Here is a 23,173-nt window from a genome sequence, read left to right as displayed (position 1 = left end):
TCTGCATCCCAAAATACCTTGCAGATTTTTATTTAGTGCTAAAAAATTCTACCAGAAAGACGATTTTCTGAGAAGATGGAGTTATAAAACCTTTGTAATTCAGGAGGATATTTGCTGAAATGTCATTTACCAAATTTAGTTTTATAAAAATGTTAAGCAATATATTTCAATCATTAATCTCTAAACAAGTTTATCGGATTCTTTTCAAATGACAGTTAAATGAAAAGGGGTCTGCTAGAGAAAATCCCAGATGACTCAGTAAGAATCTGATCACATCAAAGGTAAACATCATTTGGTTAAACTCAGACTGTGCTTGCCAGAGGTGAATACTCCTAAAAATCTCCTTACAGTTTACTCAAAGTAAACATTTTTCTTAAAAGGAGCAAAAAAGGGATAAAGCAAAAATATTGAATTTTGTAGCAAATCCAGTCAGCAAATAATCATGTCCTCTGAATACACCCTTAAATTTTGCTAGTCTTAAAAAATTACATTAACTATTAGCTGAAATAAAAATAGAAATAATGTTATATTTACAAGTATTTTTCTTTAGAAGCTTCTGATCTATATAGATCATTCTGTTCCTTCTAAGAGAAAAAAGAAAATAAAGAAATTATCCCATTAATTCTGAGGCAAAATTCACTGAGGAAAAATATTCCCTATGTAGCAACTATATTGAGAGTAAACTGATCATATTTCTCAGACTATTGTTCTGAATATACAGCGGGGGTGCCAAAAAAATGTATACAAGTGACCCTTTGGTCAACGTTGCTCAAGCAGTAGTTCGCTGTAATCAGAAGTTTCTGGACACTGATGGTAACCACTTTGAGCACCTCTTGTAATTGCAGAAGTCAAACGTGACTTGTATTCCTCTTTTGTTATAGGTATACATCGATTATCACAATTTTAATAGATTTTTTTCCTTCTTAAAATGTGTGTACATTTTTTGGTACCCTCTGTATATACATATACATATTTGTATATTAATTCTATGAAGATGTAATATTCACTTATGATTTTAAAGAAAGCACTACTTCTGCCCAAGATGTGATTGATGCACAAAGAAGTGCAAAAACATCACCTACCAACCAATATAAGGAAGCATTTGGAGCAAGGCAGGCAGGGACTGGCTATCTGACAACGTAGAGCATCTATGAAGTTGTGAGGCATGAAATCATATACTAATGTAGCTGGGAAGCTACCTAAGATAATCGACATATATAAGGTAAAGCAAATGCAATTACTATAAAGAAAAATGTCTCCATTTTGTTGTCTCCAAAAACATGTCTCCAAAACTGGAACGCTTTGTTAGAGCTTTCCAGTTAGTCAGTGATTTATTTACAAGCTGAATTTGATCACTCTCAGGTAAATTATGACCATTTGTACATATTCTGAAGGGGAAAACACATTTGCTTGTTATCAAAAATAGTTTATGGATGCTGTTTATTATGGGAAAGATTACAAAGATAATTATGTTTGTGGAGCAAAGACACACACAAAAAAAAAATTAAGAAAGAATTTCAACCTCTCCAGATGACCCTGCACTTGAAGAATTATATTGTCCCAATTATCAGTGGTGTGCTGGTGCAGAGGCAAGGATGGAACCCCCTAAAGAAACAGAGGCTGATAGCATTGCCACTACAGAATGCTGCTGAAGCCTTCAAAAAAGGGGGAGATCTTCATCAGATACCAATCAACTTTATCTACAAAGGACCTACACATCACCCCGTGTCTCTGGATAAATTTGGAGGATAAGTTTAAAGAGCAAAACTTGTGTGAAAAAACTTCAAATAAGTTGGAACTTCACAACTATTCTTATATTTCATATAATTTATGCAGACTATCAGAACTTCAAGTCTCTTTCCAATTGAAAAAATGTATTTACCAAATAGTTTTGTATATCAGTCAAGGGAGAAGTCAGAACTTGAGCCAAGATATCCTCGTTTGTGGCCCCTATGGCCTTTCCCTGTAGTCTTGAAACCTAAGGATCTCACAAAGACGCAGACACACCTGAGCTGTAATGCTGTAAGACAGAACATCATTTTTATTGTTCAACAATCACTAGGGAAACAGGGTTTTGTTTGCTTTACACACATTTGCCTTTCCAACGTTGATTTCCACTAGACAGTTTGAAATGACCAGTTAAACTATTTATCTGCTCCCTGTTCATTCTGGTGACAATTTAGTTGGAAAGAAATATATTACACTAGTTCCTATGTTCCAATTACATTCAATTCACCAATACAGTGAACAGGATGGTTAATCCAACACTGAAATTTTCAGTTTATATGATTCAAAAAAGAACTAAAATCAAAGGCATTCTAAAAATGATATTCTCTTCTTGCTGCATATTTTAAATTAAGAAGCTTGACACATTTTTCACAGCAATAGTCAAAACACACTCTCACCTCCCCCACTATCTTCTCCTTATAAACTGTTAAAATAACACCGTCTACAATTATGGCATCATTTGTTATGCATGATATAATAGACTGCAAATATAAAGAAGTATTATCATTACTTTTGTCCTTTGTTCTTTCAGGCCAGAATATTGCATACTTCTTTACTTTGACATTTATTGCTTTTAGATTGGTAATAGAATGCTTTGTGTTGCTCATTATCTTGAATGATGATAATATTAGAGGCTGGGGAGTCTGTGTTCTCTGTTAGGTAAAGACTTTGTATAATTTAACAGAGGTTATTACTGGACAATTACCCAGAATACAGTTCAAGTCTAATAAAGTTTAGTCATATCCAGTCTTCAACAGAACATTTACTATGGTTTCTAGGAAATTGGATCAGGTAATATTCATATATACTTTTGCTGTTATTTTTTCACAAGTTCACCCTGACTGTTTCACAGGTAAAAATTACAGTGACATAATTTGCCTGCAAAGGTAGATGAAATAAATGCAAACTTGTTAGGTTTTCAATAATGAAGTTTTATGTTATTTGGTTAAACATGGTTATATTAGTAAATTTTAGTCTGTTATAGTGCTAGGAAACAATGTCTTAACTCTATCCTGACATAGAACATTATTTTCTGGGAAGCATCTCCAAGTTCTTCATAGCTACAACCAAATATTCCACAAGGTGCAAATGGAAATGGAAAGACTAACCAGAAAGCGTACTTATTCCACAGGGAGCCAAACTGATCATGTCTGTAAAAAGAAGTATTTTTTTCTATATAACATGGGAGAGAAATAAGAAGGGCTAAATCTCTAACTCCTACTGAAAATAAAGAATAACTTCAATATTAGGGATTCCAGAGAAAAGACAAATTTAAATAGTGATGCATGAAAGTACATTAGCCAGGGGCTTGGCATGGGGCTAGTCATTCGTTATTTAATAGCCAAATTTGCTCAAGTGGGGCATAACATTTCTATGAATTTGATCCTTATGTTATTATTTGTTTAGCAACTGAGAAAGTGGTTTAAAGGTGAATTACATTTTAGTCTACATAAGAGTTTGAAGAACTTGGAGAAATCTCAACCCAAAACTTTTGGAAGCAAGGAAGGCAAGACTGGTGACTGTTAAAACATTGCGACTCTTAGGCCAAAGTTGTCTACCAATGTAGCCAAATATAAATAAAAAGTACATTTAAATTTATAATTAGTACTAATTAACAGGTCAAGTTTCTAATATTGAAAAGCTAAAAATCTTATATTTGTAAGCGATTCTATTTTTTCAGTGCAATACTACTGAACTGTATTCAATAGAATACAGTTATATTTGTTAATTTATAAATGTTTTATTAAAATTGCTTTTTTATATTCACTGATGAAATGTTTTCTTCTTAATAGCTGTACTAAAATATAATGTTATATATGTCACATTTTTTAAATAGAAATGTTTCTTATGTCTTATTAGGACAATTCACACATAATGCTTCAGTAAAATAGCTTATTCTGTCATGAGGAAATATTATTCAAAGAAGAATCTATGAAAGAAAATAAATCAATTTTGTTGAATTCAACAGATACATACTGAGTGCCCAATATGCTATGTGCTATAGCTATAGCTAAACCTAATTTTTCCATCAGGATATCGAACCAAATGATTCAAGAATGTCAAAATTTTAAACTGCAATTCAAATTATATATGGAATTGTTTTATCAAAAATAATTTATGTTTATTAAGCAAGCTTTGAATAGCTGAGCTTGTGATTTTCTTTCCTTAACCAATGCTATAGCAAGTGAGATTTAATGTTGTGAAAGCCTATGTATGGGAGATTTTGTGCAATAGTAGTAGGACTTAATTACTACTGAACAAAAATATTTAAGACACACTAAAGGAAGAAGTATATTGATTCAAGTTAAGTCACATGCCATCTGGATCACTACATCTTGTTCAGTGTGCGTTCAACCAAAGTAAATAGGAAACATTTTTCAGAATGTGACTCCGTAACAGATGTCTTGTGAGGCATCATGCTAATGGAAAATGCTCTGGAATTGCATGTGAACTGCGATTTCATACTTTGTAATGAATAGAAAAGCAGGCATAGAGGAAAGCAAAATCAAAGGCATAAAGTGAGAGAAAGAGGCCTTCTTTCCATGAAAAAGAATTAGATCTTAAACTGTGATATTAAAGTGAACATAGAGAAAATTAAACAAATGTAAAACTGTTTTAAAAAGGAAGCATGGAATGGTCAAGATTTCTGATTTGAGTCAGACAAAATTGAAATCCGTGGCTCCTTTTTAGCTCTATGACCTTCAGTACATTACACAGTCATTCTGAAGCTCTGTTTCCTCACCTGTAACATGTAGATAACAATGAAGCCCAACTCGTAGGATTGCTCTATTGCTTTGAGCTAAGGTATAACTTCCTTGAAAAATCCTTTGTTGAGAGCACACAATAAATATTACCTAGTAGTAATGTTATTGGAATTTTTTGCAACAGAACTTGGGAAGATGGTAAATGCGGAAATCAAAAATGAGAAAAGAATCAAGTTATACTGGCATAAAGAGATAAATCATAAATGAGAAAAAACATACAATAAATGTGATCAAACAATTACAAATTAACACAATGAATTTTATTTTTAATAATAATATTGGCAAAAAATAAACAAGCAGTTCATTCTAGTTAGGGTACTTTGAAACAAATATTCTCTTCTAATATTTTAGAATAAATATTTTTATATAGAATGTGGTGAATTTTATTTATTTTACATTTTATTATGGAAAAATGTCACACATTTGCAAAAGTAGAAAGAATGTATATGAATCCAATGTATGTAGCTTCAACAATTATCAATTTATGGTCAAATTGTTACATCTTTATGCCAATGTGTATGATTATATCAAAGAAAACTTTAGATATCATGTTGGTTCATTCACAAATTTATTTTTTTCTCATTATGAGACCTAAAATATAAAAGTAATTCCTTTATATAATTGAATATCTAGGCTGTGTTCAGATTTCCCAATACTTCATAGTTACTTCATACTTTTGAAGAGTAATCCATATTATAGTATATCAGAATTGGTAGAATCATTCAGTAGTTGATAGACATTTGCAATGTTTCCAATTGTGAGGAGGAGTAAAATATACCAAGTGACTATGAATATTCATGTAAAAGCCTTTTGGTAGATAACGATTTTCATTTTTCTTGAGTAAATACCTAAAAGTGGGATTGTTGAGTTCTATGGTAAGTAACTAAACTGCCAAGCTATTTTCCAAAATTACTGAGTCATTTGCAATCCTATCCACAATATGTTAAAGTTCCAGTTGTTTTACATTTTCTTCAACATTTGATATTGTCAGTCATTTTAATTTTAACCATTCTAGTGAATATGTACCAGTATCTCATTTTAGTTGTTAATTTGTATTTCTAATGAGTAATCATGTTTACCATGTTTTCATATGATTATGTAACATTTATATAACTTCTTTCTTGAAGTATCTAGACAATTTGTTGCCCATTTTAATTGAGCTTTTATTATTATTGAGTTATAAGAATTCTTATGTATTTTAAATATAAATTTATGATAAAATATGTGTTGAAATTATTTTTTCCAGTCTTTACCTTTCCTTTTTAAAATTTTCTTAATTTTGATTAAGTCCAATTTATCAAATGTTTTCTTCTATGGTTTCAAATTTTTGTGCCCTACATATGAAATTTGGCTTAACCCAAGATTACAAGCATTTCCCTTGTATTTTCTTCTGGAATTTTCAGTTTTACCTTATGCATTTAGGTAAATGATACATTTCAAGTTAATGTGTATAGTGTATGTAATAATGTATATGTATATATCTGTATATAGTGTACACTAAGGATCAATGTACACTTTTTTCCCAAGTGAGTATCCAATTGTGCCATTGTTGAAAAGACCATTCTTTTTCTTTTAGGTATCTCAGAGTTTTGTCAAAAATCAATTGAAATTAGTGTTTTGGATTTCTCTGGATAGATACGTAGAGTATATGTGTGGTATACTTCTTGACTCCCTATTCTGTTCAATGGGACTGTATGTCCATACATATAGACCAATCCCACAATGTCTTTGTTATTGTATATTTAACCAAAGACTTTACACTAGGTATACTAGAGAACTTATATTAATGTCTGGAGAATTTGTAGTGATGTCTCCCCTTTTCTTCCTGATACTGGTAACTTTTTGCCTTTTTCTCCCTTTCTCCCATCCATATGGCTGGATCTTTATCAAGTTTGAAAACTGTGGAGGAAAGTTTTAGATATAAAATATAATTTCTCCAAAATTTATATTAGTGTATTTAGCAAGAATTTATATTGCATAACCTTTGACTAGATTAGTTGAAGGAGAATGAAAACCAAGTGAATAAAACATCAATTCCAGGTGTGAGAAAATTTGCTTAAAATAATCTCACTGCACCTCAAGTTCAAAGGAATGAAAGAAGAAGGATAGAGAAATAGAGACGTGTATTAGTATTTTTCAGTACATATCAAAATACCACAAACTTAGTGGCTTGAAAAGGGACTTCAGCATCTGCAGATGTGGGTGCCCGAGGGCTTCCTGGAACTAATCCCCTGCAGATACTGAGGGACTACTGTGATATGGAATATTATTCAGCCTTAAATAGGAAAGAAATTCTGACATATGCTATAACATGAATGAACCTTAAGGATGCAATGTTAAGCGAAATAAGCCAGTTACAAAATGACAAATACTTATGATTTCACTTATACGAGGTACTTAGAGTAATCAAAATCATAGAGACAGAAAGTAGAACATTTCCAGGGGCTGGGGACATGGGGAATGGATAATCATTATTTAATGGATACAGAGTTCACTTTTGCAAGATGAAAAGAGTTCTGGAGATAAATGGTGGTGACAGTTGCACAACAATATGAAAGTGCTTGATGTCAGTGAACTACACATTTAAAGCTGGTTAAGATGGTGAATATTATATGTGCATATTACTACAATAAAAAATGGAAAATAATTAAGGAGAAATAAAGACTTTCTCAGATTAAAAAAACAAATAATCAAAAAACAAAGCTGAAGGAGTTCATCACCACCAGGTCTACATTACAAGACATATTAAAGGGCATCCTTCAAGTTGAGATGAAAGGATGCTAGATGTTAACACAACAGCATGTGAGGATGTAAAGCTCCATAGTAAAGGTAAATATATAAACAAATACAGAATACTGTAATACATTTGAAAAACAGAAGGATAGAAAATCAACAGCCGATCTTTAGACCTCAGGGAACCTGGAAAATAAAAAACAAAAACACGAAAAACTAAGCCTAAAGTTAGCAGAAGAAATGAAATAATAGAGATTAGAGCAGAAATAAAGGGATAAAGAATATAAAACAAGAAAAAAATTGACAAAACTAAGAATAGTTTATTTTTTTTAAGATCATCAAAATTGACAAATCCTTAGCTAGATTAACCAATACAAAAAAAAAGACTCAAATAGCTCATCTCAGAAATGAAAGAGACATGACAACTGATGTCACACTTTTTCTCATGTACTTTTCCTGATCACTCATTCCTTTATTTAGTAGCTATGCGGTATTTGTCACAAAACCTTTATTTCCATTCCAAGTTTCTTGTGCTTTTAATTCATGTCTAATTGCATAGTTCAAGGTGCTCACAGGAATTAAACAAGTCATCTTCTGATATTACCTTTCTTCTCCAAATCTGAACACATTTCTCTACTCTCTAGTCTTAGAGAACGGTAAAATGTCACTGTAATTGCTGACTTGATATTTTCTTAATCCCTACATATAATCTCTCATTAGGGACTGTTTATACTATTTTCTAAATATTTTCTTTATATGTTCACTTTCAGGCCACTGTTATCAGGCCATTATCATAACACTCCTGAATTAAAGAAGCCTCCACACTTTTCTTATTGCTTCCATAAATCCATTTTTTATGCTGCGGCCAGGATTACTCCCGAGATAGAATATGCTCATTTATTTGACCTACTTAACACTTCAGTGGTATTCCATCACCCTTAACATAAAGTCCATTCTTTGACATGGCTTATAAAGCCCACTGTGGGAGGGTGTCTTTAGCAGTGTCCTTTTTGAACCACTCCTTGACATTCTTTACTTCTTCCAGCCAACTCCTCTCTATGTTCCAACAAATAAAATTGTTGTATATATTATTAATTTTCACTCCTGTTGCCTTTTAATATACAGTTATATCAGACATGACCCTTATCACCCTAACTCTACCTACTCCTATTAGTTTACAGAACTTAGCAGAAATTTTAGAACATAATAGAAACTAAGTAAATAATTAAATTTGGATATTAAATAGGAACATATATATATATATATATATATATATATATATATATATATATATATAATTTTTTTGTATTTTTGTATTTTCTTTTTTCTTCTTTCTTTACATTTAAATTTTTAAGAAGTAACTAATGATTATTTCAAGATGCTTATGTAATTTTGTAAAAAAAGTTTTTGTAAATCTGAAAGTGTTATCAATAACATAAAGTTATTAAAAAACATACTGAAAAGTTTAGATCCGATTCAAACACAATTTGGTGCTCTTTATTTAGCACTTCTCTGAGTCACATATCAGAATATAGGCATCATTGTTGAATAAAATATATGATAAATTTTTATGAAAATTATTTACAAAATCTATAAATCTGTCTTATTTGCTCACTTTTCCTTTTATATATGTGTGTGTGTGTGTGTGTGTGTGTGTGTGCTTTTTCAAAGTAGCTCATAACTTGCTGACAAATGGACATCATTTTTCTAGAGGACTTTTATTATAATGTACACAACTTTTCACATGAGTGATAATAGGAGGATTCTTGTGAACTGTTATTGTGTGGTGGTGAGAAGAAAAGAAAATGGTCATTTTGTGAGTAAATATGCAATATATTTTTGTATAATAAAAATAAATTTTCTTTAATAAAAATATATAATAATCATACGAAATTTTCTGTTATCTAATTTTAAAAGAAAGAAATATTCAGAATAAACAAAATTATAAAATCTAAATGTCATAATAATTAGTTGGTTAGATATTACAGCTTGTTTATAACTATCAATTAATATTTGTTTCACATCACCAGTGAAATGGTTATATTTTTTATTTCTTTATATTTAATAGAGAAGAATATTGCTTAATCTAGTATAGATGGTTTTAGCACTTGGGAAACATTTCAATACTGGATATGTAGTAAAAGTGTTTTGATCATAAATCCAAACATAAATGCAGTATTAATGTAATTCTTATAGTATCAAACAAGAATATTGCAAATATCACACTTGAGATAAATAAATATATGGAATAGTGAGATTGTTGAACAAGCAACCAGTAATTTTAGAAGAATATGAAGGGAAAGTGGATCATTTAGATAAGCATTCCCTTCCCTTCTCTCCCTTTCCACACTTATTTTATTTTTCAGAAACAAATGTGATTTCTTCATTTTGTTTGAATCAACCATGTAATTGTTGGAATCCTTCCATTTCATTTAGCTTTTCTATTGACTCCTATTAACAAACTAGCATATGTAGTTTCAATCGATACAAACACAATATGTAGGCTGACTTTCCCAAATATTGCTATACTTGAAACAATGTTTATCAGCAAGGAATTAGCTCAGGATGCATGGATCACCCTGCTTTTTGTCATCTAATTGCAAAATTTTTCATATGCTGGAAAAATATACAGGAGTGCATCCAAACTACTCATTTTTACAAATATGACACTATATCCTCCACATAACATTGTAAATTGACTTCTCAATTTATCCAGTGAAAGAACAGGCTTAAATTCCAAATAAACATATTTTTGTTTATAGATGCCTTTATGGTAAGTTGAATAAGATTCAGAAATCTTATATAATTATGATAGTTTTAAAGATTTTATTGGGGAAGGGGAACAGGACTTTATTGGGGAACAGTGTGTACTTCCAGGACTTTTTTCCAAATCAAGTTGTTGTCCTTTCAATCTTAGTTGTGGAGGGTGCCATTCAGCTTCAAGATGTTGTCCTTTCAGTCTTAATTGTGGAGGGCACAGCTCAGCTCCCGGTCCAGTTGCTGTTGCTAGTTGCAAAGGGTGCAGCCCACCATCGCTTGCGGGAGTCGAGTTGTTGAATGGGCAACCTTGTGGTTGAGAGCCCACTGGCCAATGTGGGAATTGAACCAGCAGCCTTTGGAGTTAGGAGCATGGAGCACCAACTGCCTGAGCCACCAGGCCGGTCCCAATTATGATATAATTTTAACCTGAAAAGTATTGTTTTCAATTTAGGAACACTCTGGAAAAAGGTGTATCACCTCAAGCTTTATTGTAAAGAAAGAAGAATCTGCAAAAATCATTCCATTTGCAGTGAATTTTCCTTCCAAAAACAAAATGATTTGGGTTTTAATTTCCTATTGTTTGGTAGCTCCATCATTAGTAGATAAAAAGTTTAAAGCACTTATATTACTCATACATATATTATTTCAAGTGCAAGTAAAATGAATTTTATGTTGTCATTTGTTCACATTACCCAACTTTGATTTATCTTCAAAGAGAGATGGAGCTGTCACTGGAGTTAAGGATTTTCAAATCTGGAGCAAGTTAAACTGCCAGTGAGCAGGAAGTTTATAGAATGTCTGTCTATTATACTGACAGATTCCCCTCTAGCACAACCAGCATTTTTTCTTTAGGGTAGCCTAAAATTTGTATTCCTGTTATGAGGTAGAATATGAAGGTGTTCCCATATACATTTCCTTTCTACCTGTAGTCATATATAAATTCATCATTATTTTTTTGCTCAGCCATTCCAAATACTGAAAACATTAGCATAGCAAAAAAGGGTTTGGTGGCAGAGTAGTTTAATGGCTCAAGATATTTAACTGATCAAAGTAAATTAATTTTTTAAAAACAAAATTCAAATCTCTTACAAATAGGCTGCAACCAAATTCTCTGTTGGTGATCACAGGTGTTCAGTTAGAAAAACAAAATATGTCTTCAAAGTGAAGAAAGTTCTGGGCTGTCATTGATTAGCTAAATGACTGTGGGCCTTTTCTTTTCAATCAAATATATAATAGTATTTTCCCATCATGGTATGGACGTATGATGATATTTTAAAATAAGTCAGACAGAAAAAGCAGAGAACCATAAAATAACTTTTTTATCTCTTATAAAGCAATGTATTTTTCTCTTGTATTGACTACACTATCTTGAAAAGCAAGGCAAAAAATGTTTGCCTCTACAAAATAAATAGTTAAATTAAGAAATTTGTCTTTAAGTCTTCTGTCATCATATTTCCTGGACAATTATTTTGTTTCTTAACAATTAGAAATTGATATTATTTGAATATCTTGCTTATATACATCATACACATACACGATCATATGCATATACACAGTACATGACTGTCAAGCAATGGGCCACATTGGGGAGTACTTTATACTGAGAGATGGGTCATGGCTTATAGTCTCATTCTGTTACAAATGTGTGGTTAAACCGGTTGGTTGACTTGTTTTAACCCCAGCACTGTCACCTATAAATTAATGGCATTAATGTTTTCTACCTTACTTAACCCTTCTTGGCTATTATGAGAAAACAGAAAAATGGCATGAAACTGTACTCATAATGGAAGTGGATATAGTAAGTCCTTACTTAACGTTATTGATAGGTTCTGTGGCCTTAAGCTATACAACATATAACAAAACCAATTGTACCATAGGGTAATTGATATAAATGAGAGTTAAATTCCTATGATATCTCATCAACTTTATGACAAAACAGCAGTGAACAAAATGATGTTCAAGGATCTGCTGTAAAGTAAAAGTGCAAGATGAGGTACAAATGCAACTGTGATGATTTAAAATAACTTTTGATGACTCAGGAATCAAATCCTATTTTCAGAAAGCATAACTGTTTGTAGTAAGAACCTGCTGTGGTTGATAGATTCTAAAGTACGTACTATTTTTTTCTGTGGAATCAGTGTCACCCAACCAAGACTACCTTAATGTTCATTCCCCTTAGTTTGATAGAATTACAGGGAGACTTCTTCCTAATTCTAGACTCTTGACCCCATTTTCTTCACATTTATTTCAGAATACTTGTATTATTTCTCTATTCCTTTAAGATGTAAATCTTAAAAAATCTTGACAGTTTTATAATCCAAAATTGTCTTTTTAAGGACCTGAGAGTCATACCTTTGAAATGCAATCATCAATGAAGACAGCACCCCTACATTCCATTTTCTGTGAGAGGGTCAGTGCTTTTCTCTAAGTTGTAAAATTACCCCCTGTCATGAAGATAGCAGAATGTTTATTAATGTCACCAATTAGTAAACCCAGATGGCTTATGATCTCCCTGTTCCTGCTCTTAAAAATTCTCTATCATTTTTTATTTCAGTGATGTTGAGCTCAGGCTAAATTCTAACCTCTGTCCGCCATTGCAATAGCCTTGAATAAAGTCTTCCTTGACTGTTTAACTCTTTCGAAGACAACTTTTGCTTTGATTCACACCTCCAGTATTTTACCAATGAGGGTGTCATATCTAAATTAATGTGGTGTTTTGTTATAGGTCAACATGGCCAACTCTAGCAGTGAGAATAAAAGGAAAATAACTAAAATTCACTCATTGCCTGTTGTCATGAATATAAAAATCCAGGCTGGTAATTTTAGTGTCTGGAAATTTTGGACTATGCCAATAAATACATATTCATAACATTAGTTACTTTTGTGGGTTTTTTTCTTAACACATTAATATTAAAATATTAGTTATTATAAAACATTATTTTCTAAAAAGCTCATACAGACATCTTTTTTCATTCCTATAATAAAAACGTGAGCTTATGGGAGAAGACCCAAGATGGCAGAATAGGTCAATGTTATGTCTGCCATGTCCCACAATCACATTAAAATTACTACTAAATTATAGAATAATCAACCTTTAGACACACCTGAAATCTAGCTGAACAGAATCACTATAACTAAGGATATAAATAAAAGTTCATATTGAGACAGGTAGGAGGGGTGGAGAAATGAAATCGGCTGACCCCAAACCCACAGGTAGTGGTTGAGCACTGGGAGAGACATCTTCATGGGGAGGTCCCCTTTGAAGAGTGAGATATTCCAGCCTCACACCAGGTTTCCCAGGCCAGAGGTCCTGTGACAGGAAGAGGAATCCCCACAACATCTGGCAGTGAAAATCAGTGAGGATTCATCCATATCAGTGAGACAGAGGGAGACTAGAAACCCAGAGTTCCTTATAAAGGGCCTGTGCACAGACTCATTCACTTGCAAGCGCTCACCCTGGGAACCAGCAGAGGGTTGCCAACTCAAGAGGTGCCACAGACATACAGGGAAAGTCCAAGTTGTATGGCTTTAGGATGAGGGCTAGAGAGACAGCTGCCATTATCCCTGTGTGGAGTGCACCTCACCTGCAACTTACAGGAGAATGCCATCTTTCCTGTGTTAAAACTATCTCCAAAGAGCCACATCTGAGACCCCATTGGTGGTAAAATCTGTGCATGTGCACACCACCTTGGTAACTCCCTTGGAGCTAGCTCCTACAGATAGTGTGGCATTACTGGGGCAATGTCAATTTTGAGCAGCCAGCCCTGCCCCACAAGATGCAGGAGGCTTGCATAGCAGTAGACTAACAATGGCGGCCTAAGAAAAGTCCAGTGGCAAGCAATCAAACCTAGCTTGTGCTGCAGCCCTTCTTGGGTGGCTCGCAGGGATCTACTGGCCTGAGGCGAGCAGTGGCTGGCCGTGGTATTCTCTGGGCATTTTGTGGAATGGCCACAGATTCAGCAGGGGCACAAGATTAAATCTGCATTAACTTTGTAAAAATCACCAGCCACACCCAGTGAATCCGTGGGACCTGGTGCCACCCAATTTGCATGGCATCGCTGTGGGCACTGCCAACATTGGATTTACCAGTCTGGTCCATGCACCTAAGGAGGCTCTTTCAGTTTCTGAACCTCATGGGAGGCTGGAATGTGGCAACTGGCCTAGGAGCATCCTGGACCTTTTGCTAAGTTGCCCTAGGACTGATTCTCATGGCAGTGGGACATGATTCACAGCAAGGCCAACCCCACATTCCTCTAGTCCAACATAGGGAGCAACCAATTACATATAACTTCTGATGGTCGTTACTACCAGATAGCCCCAGACTGATCACAGGCAAGGCTGAAATTGGCCTACATGGGACACCACCCAAGAGGCATGGGAAACAACAAACTTAGGGCCTGTCCTCAGACCATGGCAGAGCACTACCTTTTTAACCACACAAGCATCATAACACAAAGCATGGTCTCAACAGACACAGGAGCCCACTCGGGTGAATCCGCCTCTAAGGGGCCAGCCCCATGCAGTAGATCATATGCTGTGAGTGTAGACAATCCTCACACCCAGTCAACCTGAGAGTCAATCCCAACCACTGACGTGCCAAAAGTAATCAAAGCTCAACTGCAACATGAGAATATATACAACACACACAAGGGACACTCCTGGAACACATGCAAATGTAATCAGGGAGACTGTGCCACTGGACTATGCAGGAAACATACCATATAAGGCCACCCAACAAAGATTGAGAGACATAGAAGATCTACCTAATACATAGAAACAAACACAAAGAGGCAGGCAGAATGAAGAAATGAAGAAACATGTTGCAAATAAAATAACAGAAACAAAGTCCTGAAAAGGAGCTAAATGAAATGGAGGCAACTAACCTACCATAGGCAGAGTGTAAAACACGGTTATAAGAATGATTAAGGAACTTAGTAAGAGTTCCACAAAGAGATAGTAAGCATAAAGAAAGAAACCATAAAAAAGGACCAGTTATAAATAAAGAACACAATAACTGAAATGAAGAATACACTAGAAAAAATCAACGGCAGATTAGATGAAGCAGAAGGTCCATAATAATCAGTGATTTAGATAGAAGACAAGGAAACAGAAAACACAAATGAACAACAAAAAGAAAAATAATTTTAAAAAGTAGTGTAAGGGACATTTGGGACAGCATCAGCCATAACAACATGAGCATCATAGGAGCACCAGAAGGAAAAGAGAGTGAGCAAGGGATCAAGAACCTATTTAAAGAAATAATGCCTGAAAAGTTCCCTAACTTGGCAACAGAAATAGACATAAAATTCCAGGAAATGCAGAGAGTCCCAAATAAGATGAAACCATACAGGCCCACAGAAGACACATTATAATTAAAATGGCAAAGTTTAAAGACAAAGAGAGAATCTTAAAAGCAACAACAGAAAGACATCTAGTTACTTATAAGGGAGTTAGCTCCCATAAGACTCAGCTGATTTCTCAACACAAAATTAGCAGGGCAGAAAGGAGTGGCAGGAAATATTCAAAGTGATGAAAAGTCTTGCAAGATTACTCTATCTAGCAAGGCTATCATTTAAAACAGAGGGAGAGGAAAAGAGCTTCCCATACAAGAAAAAGCTAAAAAAAATAATTATCACCAAGGCAGTTTTACAAGATATGTTAAAGGCCTTCTTTAAGAAGAAGAAGGGGGAAACAAACAAAAGAAGATAAAAAATATGAATTAAAAAATGGCAATAGCTATGTACCTATCATTTAATCCATTTACATTTAATCCATTAAATGTAAATCGATTAAATGTTCCAATCAAAAGACATAGAATAGCTGAATGGATAACAACATGACCCATACATGTGATGTCTACAAGAGATCCAACTCAGATCAAAAGACACACATAGATTGAAAGTAATGGAATGGAAAAAGATATTTCAAGCAAATGGAAATGAAAAAAAAGTAGCAATACTTATATCAGGTAAACTGATATACTAACAGGAAGACTGTATTGACATAAAGAAAGACATTATGTAACGATATAAGGATCAATTCAGCAAGAGGACATAACCCTAGTGAACATCTATACACCCAACATAGGAGTGCCTAAATATATAAAATGAATATTGACCAACAGAAAGGCAGAGGTGGACAGTAACACAATCATAGTAGGAGACTTTAACATCCCATTGACACCAATGGATAGATCTTCCAGACAGAAAATCAACAAGGAATCAGCAGCCTTAAATGACAAACTAGGCCAGATGGAGTTAATTGATTTTTTAGAGCGTTAAAGCAGCAGAATATGCATTCTTTTCAAGTTCACATGGAACATTTTCGAAGATAGACTACATGTTAGGCCACAAAACAAGTCTCAATAAATTTAAGAAGATTGAAATATCAAGCATCTTCTCTGACCACAATGATATGAAACTAGAAATCAGTTACAAGCAAAAATTTGAAAAACATACAAACACATGAAGGCTAACTAACATACTACTAAACAATGAATGTGTTAACAATGATATCAAGGAAGAAATCAAAAGACATATAGAGACAAATGAAATGAAAATACAATGACCAAAAATCAAAGAAAGCAATCCTGATAGGAAAATTCATAGCAATAGAGGCTTGACTCAAAAAACAAGAAAGATCTCAAACAAACAATCTAACATTACACCTAAAGGAACTGGAAAAACAGACATCAAGCAAAGCCAAAAGTGGATAGAAGAAATGAAATAATAAAGATCGAATGGAAATAAACAAAATAGAGGATAAAGAACAATAAAAAAGATCAATGAAACCAAGAGCTGGTTCTACGAAAATATTAAAAAAAAATTGATAAACCTTTAACGAGACTCATCAAGAAAAAAAAGAAAGAATACCCAAATAAATAAAATCAGAAATGAAAAAGGAGAAGTGACAACGGACACCACAGAAATACAAAAAAAATAATAAAAATAAAAAAAAATAATAAAAAAATACTATCACCAATTATATGGTAACAAATTGCATAATCTGGAAGAAATGGTAAATTCCTAGAAGCAAACAATCTTCCAAAGCTGAATCAAGAAGAAACAGAAAGTCCGAACCAACCAATTACTACTAATGAAGTCAAATTAGTAATCACCAAGCTTCTAACAAACAAAAGTCTTGGATGAGATGGCTTCACAGGTGAACTTTACACAACATTCAAAAAATAAAAATAAAATTATTAACAATGATTCTTTTCAAATTACTCAAAACTTTAAGAGGATGAGTGGCTCCCAAGCTCATTATATGTGTCCACCATTACCCTGATTCCAAAACCAAACAAAGATGTTAAAAAACAAGAAAATTATAGGCTGATATCCTGGACAAACATAGATGAAAAAATCCTCAACACAATAATAGCAAAACAAATTCATCAATACATTGAAAAGACCATACCCCATAATCACTGGAATTTATTCCTGGTATGCAATGTTGTTTCAATATCTGCAAGTCAATCATGATACACCACAGAAGCAATAAATAAATAAATAAATAAATAAATAAATAAATAAATATATAGTCACATCAATAGATGCAAAAAAGAGTTGGACTAAAACCAGCATCCATTTATTATCAAAATTCTTAGCAAAGAGGGAATACAAGGAGCATACTTCAACATAATAAAGTCCATATATAATAAACACACAGATAACATCATACTCAATGGGGAAAAGGTGAAAGCATTCCCCTTAAGATCAGGAACGAGAGAAGGATGCCCACTTTCACCACTTTTATTCAATATAGTCCTGGAAGTTCTAGCCACAGCATTCAGAGAATAAAAAGAAACAAAAGGCATCCAAATTGGAAAGAAGTAAAACATTCATTTTTGCAGATGACATGATACTATATAGAGAGAACCCAAAAGATTTCACCAAAATAACTATTAGGATGGATAAATGAATTTAGTCAAGTATCAGGATACAAAATTAACATTCAGAAATCAGTTGCATTTTTATACACCAATAATGAACTATCAGAAAGAGAAAATAAGAAAACAATCCCATTTACAATTGCATCACAAAAAATAAATAAAATACCTAGGAATAAACTTAACCAAGAAAGTAAAAGACCTATACTCAGAAAACTTTAAGACATTAAAGAGAGAAATTAAAGAAGATACAAATAAATGGAAACATATATCATGCTCATGGATAGGAAGAATTAATATGGTTAAAATGTCCATACTACCCAAAGCAATCTATAGATTCAGTGCAATCCTTATCAAAATACCAATGAGATTTTTGACAGAACTGAAACAAATAATCCTAAAATTTGTATGGAAAGATATCAAAATCAGAATAGCCACAGCAATCTTGAGAAAGAAGAACAAAGCTGGATGTATCATGCTACCTGATATCAAACTATACTACAAGGCCATAGCAATCAAAACAGCATGGTATTGACATAAAAACAGACACATAGATCAATGGAACAGAACAGAGAGCCCAGAAACAAATCCTTGCCTACATGGTCATTTATTCTATGACAAAGAAAGTAAGAATACACATTGGGGTAAAGACAATCCATTCAATAAGCGGTGTTGGGAAAACTGGACAGATACATATGAAAAATGAAATTGGACCACCTTCTTTCTCCATATATAAGAATAAACTCAAAATGGATTAAAAATTTAAATATAAGACCCCAAACCATAAAATTCCTAGAAGAAAACACAGGCAGTGAACTCTTAGACTCATCCTTACTAATATTTTTACTGCTATATCTCCTCAGACAAGTGAAACAAAAGAAAAAATAAATGGGATTACATCAAACTAAAAAGTTTTTTCACAGCAAAGGAAACCATCAACAAAATGAAAGACATCATACTAAATGGGAGAAGATGTTTGCCAATGATACATCTGATAATGGGTTAATATTCAAAATCTATACAAAACTGATACAACTCAACACCAAAAAAAAACAAAAAAAAAAAAAAAACAGAAGAAAAACAACAACAACAAACAACCCAATTAAGAAATGGGCAGAGAACCTATGTCGGTATATCTCCAAAGACAACATACAGATGGCCAATAGACACATGAAAAGATACTCAACATCAGTACTCATTAGATAAATGCAAATAAAAACCATAATGAGATATCACCACACACTTGTCAGAATTGTCATCATCAAGAAATAAACAAACAACAAGTGTTGGTGAGGATGTAGAGAAAAGGACCCCTTGTGCACTGTTGGTAGGATTGCAGATTGGTGCAGCCACTATGGAAAATAGTATGAAGTTTCCTCAAAAAAATTAATACGAGATCTACTTTTGGCACAGCAATTGCACTCCTGAGTATTTATCCAAAGAAATCCAAAACACTAATTTGAAAAAAATACATATGCAACCCTATGTTCACGACAGCACCATTTACAATAGTAAAGATATGGAAACAACCAAAATGCCTTTTAATAGACAATTGGATAAAGAAATAGTGGTACATATATAAAATGGAATATTACGCTGACATAAAAAAGAATGAAATCTTACTCTTTGTGACAACATGGATGAACCTAAAGGCTATTATGCTAAGTGAAATAAGTCAAACTGAAAAAGACAAATACTATATGATCTCCAATTATATGTGGAATCTAAAGAACAAAATAAATAAATAAAACAGAAACAGACCCATAGATACGAGAACAAACCGATGATTATTAGATGGGAGGGGGATTGGGAGGTGAGTTGAGAAATGTGAAGATATTAAGAAGTACAAATTGGTAGTTAACAAAAGATCCATGGGGATGTGAAGTACCATATAGGGAGTATAGTCAATAATATTGTAAAAACTATGTACTTGTTGTTAAATGGGTCCTAGACTTACTGGTGGAATCACTTCATAAATTATATAAATGTCTAACCTCTACATTGTATACCTGAAACTAATATAAAATATTATTGAATGTCAACTATAATATAAAAAAAAAAACAGTCACAGGGAAATATAATACAACATAGGTAATATAGTCAGTGATATTCTAATCACTACACAGTGTCAGATTAGTAATAAACTAACTGGGGTTATTACTTTGTGAGGTATATACGTATCTAATCACTATGTTGTTTTGTACACCTGAAACTAATTAAAAAATGTGATCTTACAGTTCATCACAAGTATGAGTTATAAATAAACTCATTAATTAAGGTCTTCGTCATGTATAATTAGTTGTAATCAATATCCCCTAGGATTTTTTTTCAGTCTTTTAATAAAGAAAATATTCTGAAATTCCATTGGCATGTTAAAGATGAAAAGGTACAAATGATCAACAAATTATGACTGTTGTTTTACAAAGAAGGAAACAGAAACTTGTAAAGATTAGATGACTCTTCTAATGTTGCATAATTACTTATATGCAGAGCTGGGCCTAAGGCTAAGGTTTGCTTTTTTAATTCCTAGGCCAGTAGAGATACTTCAGTGAAGCCTAATGTTATCAGTTGATTAATGGATTGACGTGATTGGTTACTTAGTCCAGAAAGTCACCAGAGTGTTTGTTTAAAGAGCTAACTACTTATGTATATTTAATTTACTATCTTCACATTTATATAAGTAACTGCTACTGCTAAGAGGGTATATCACAAGACTCATTTGTGAAACTGTTATTTGCTTGAATTAAATTATTTGGCCACGTGCCTTTTCTTGTGTAAGTTTCATGATGCAAATTTATGTTTTGCTTAAGGCCTTTTAGTTGTCCTTTAGACCTAGTCACTCAGGGACTTGCTAAGATGGTAAGAGTTGATGTAAGAAAATAATTCACATTTCAGCAGAAGTTATATTGCTTAAAATAGATTAAGAGGCTTTTCTTGGGATATATTCTTGTGAGCCTCAGAGCTCACTGTATCCACTGCTATCCACTCTAAAAAAAGTGAAGAGTTAGTACTGAGTGAGATGGTTCACATCATCCTAAGATTGAGCAAGTATTAAAGAAAGATGAAATAAAATGTTTGCTTTTAAATTAAATATAATCAGTGACATGTCATTTCATATCCCAAAACTGACTCATATCCATACTGTAAGGTCAAGCATGTTTTTTTTTACCAGGTAATAATCTATAATTTGAAATTATGAATGTTACATATAAATAGCCATTTGTTATATCTTCACTTTTATTAAAGTTTATTCTCCATATGATGATGGTGTGGGGTGTTGGTTGGAAGGAAGAGAAAAACATGTTCAATTTTTTATTTGTGAGAAGACATTGAGAAGATTCATATTTCTTATATTAAAATATACAGTCTTCTTGGGGATAGTGAAAAATTATACTTTTTTTCCAAAATTTAAAACATGTCTTCAAAATTTTAATATAGTTTTATGAATAAAGAAAATGTTTTATAATAAGCCTGAACATTTTAACAGAAGCAAATGACATTTAAAATAAAATAAAACAGTAGTTGTAGATCATGGCTATTATTTCAGTATTACTAGCATTCCTTTTTATTTGCCCCAGCATGTCTTTTTCACACCTGATATTATTTGTCTAGTTCCTTAGTAATGAAACCAAGTGAGAACAAATACACGGCTATATTTGTACTGATCAAATAGTTCAGGCAAGGTGTTTCTGCAGAATGGCTTTGGCAACTATCTCTTTAGGTCACTATCTTTAAAATAAAACATGAGGAATCCAAATGGAATGATTTTTTAAAGAATTGGAAAAAAGATAAAATCTGCAGACTTTGAAAGGAGACAAAAACAAAACAAAACAAAAAATCAGTCTTAATCACAGCGATGATGCTTTCCTAATTATACTTATTCCTTCCCCAGCACCATTTTGTTCACCTTACTCTGCCTGTGGATCATTTCATATTCAATCTGTTTTGACCTAATTTTTTTACCAATTGAATATATTAGAGTTGACTAGAAAACACTCAGAGACAAACAGCCACTTTTCCTTCATTAAGAAATCACCAATTTTCTGAATTGTTCCATTTACCAACGCAGGAAGTTTATTTCACCTCAGGATAGATTTAGTAACAAAAAAGAATCAATAAACTTACCTCAAATAAGTGTTAGAACCCCCTTCTTATTTATTTATTTTTAATTTTTTCCAATGACAATATTTTGTAGCTCACCTCTTAGCCCTGAAGTAAACTCAAACTCTTTGGAGGTCAACTCTGAGCTTTCAGTGAAAATGTAAATTGGTCCATGCTTCTAACACATAATATATTATTAGATTCAGCCTGGGTACATATCTGTAACTTCACTGGTTCTGAGCCTGCAATAGGAGGATTTTTCTGGTCAGCTCGGGGTTTCCTGGAAATAAGGAAATCACTGTTAGGAGTTCAAAACACTATTAAAATGTAAGAAATGTATTGAATTCCATGATTCTGTCGGGTGTATCTTTGTCAGAATAAGAACTGAAAGAACTTTGTTAATCCCTCCAAAAATGTTGCTCACAAAAAAAGATAGCATCAGAAGGAAATTGAACACATTAAAGAGAAGTTTTAGGTAATGTCAAAGCAAAAAATGTACTGGACAAAATTAAACCTGCAAAGAAGACCTTATTCAACGCTACTGCTTAGGGAGGAAAGGCTACAACTGAGTCTGAATTCAACGCTGCTGAGACAAGGGCAGGAGAGTTTGTATGCACTGGTGTGAGCTAGTCAAAGAGTACTGGAAGACATTAAAGAGGATGTTAAGTTGATCAAAGGGATACTTCCAGCACCTTGAGTTATTCCTGAGTTTAGCGATGTTTTTCTCTGTGATTAGACCACCTGCGTTTGCTAATTGAAGTTAGACTCATACCCTCCCACAGAAACTGGGATGTAGTGCTGTCTTCCTTCATAATTACATTTTAAAAAGACAACCCATAGGTCCTTGAGAAAGACATCCTGGGTGGTGACACTGGCAAGAAGCTCTTTAAAATATTTACATCTCAAAAGGATGGAAAAC

General features: G+C 33.1%; 1 long non-coding RNA gene across 2 annotated transcripts in view; it reads left to right on the top strand.

Moving 5' to 3' along the window:
• The window catches only part of LOC148754823 (uncharacterized), a 351,795-nt gene extending 348,177 nt beyond the window's left edge, over positions 1-3,618 (top strand). For both annotated transcript variants that reach the window (XR_016019604.1, XR_016019603.1), the window contains one exon: positions 1,531-3,618. This is a non-coding gene — a long non-coding RNA (uncharacterized LOC148754823). The remainder of the gene's footprint in view (positions 1-1,530) is intronic.
• The last annotated feature ends 19,555 nt before the right edge of the window (positions 3,619-23,173 follow it).

Source organism: Rhinolophus sinicus, chromosome 17 (genome assembly GCF_057876585.1).
Source record: "Rhinolophus sinicus isolate RSI-liver-muscle chromosome 17, RSI-T2T, whole genome shotgun sequence".
NCBI lineage: Eukaryota > Metazoa > Chordata > Mammalia > Chiroptera > Rhinolophidae > Rhinolophus > Rhinolophus sinicus.
The sequence above is the reverse complement of the archived record's forward strand: the minus strand, read 5'-3'. Positions and strand labels throughout refer to the sequence as shown.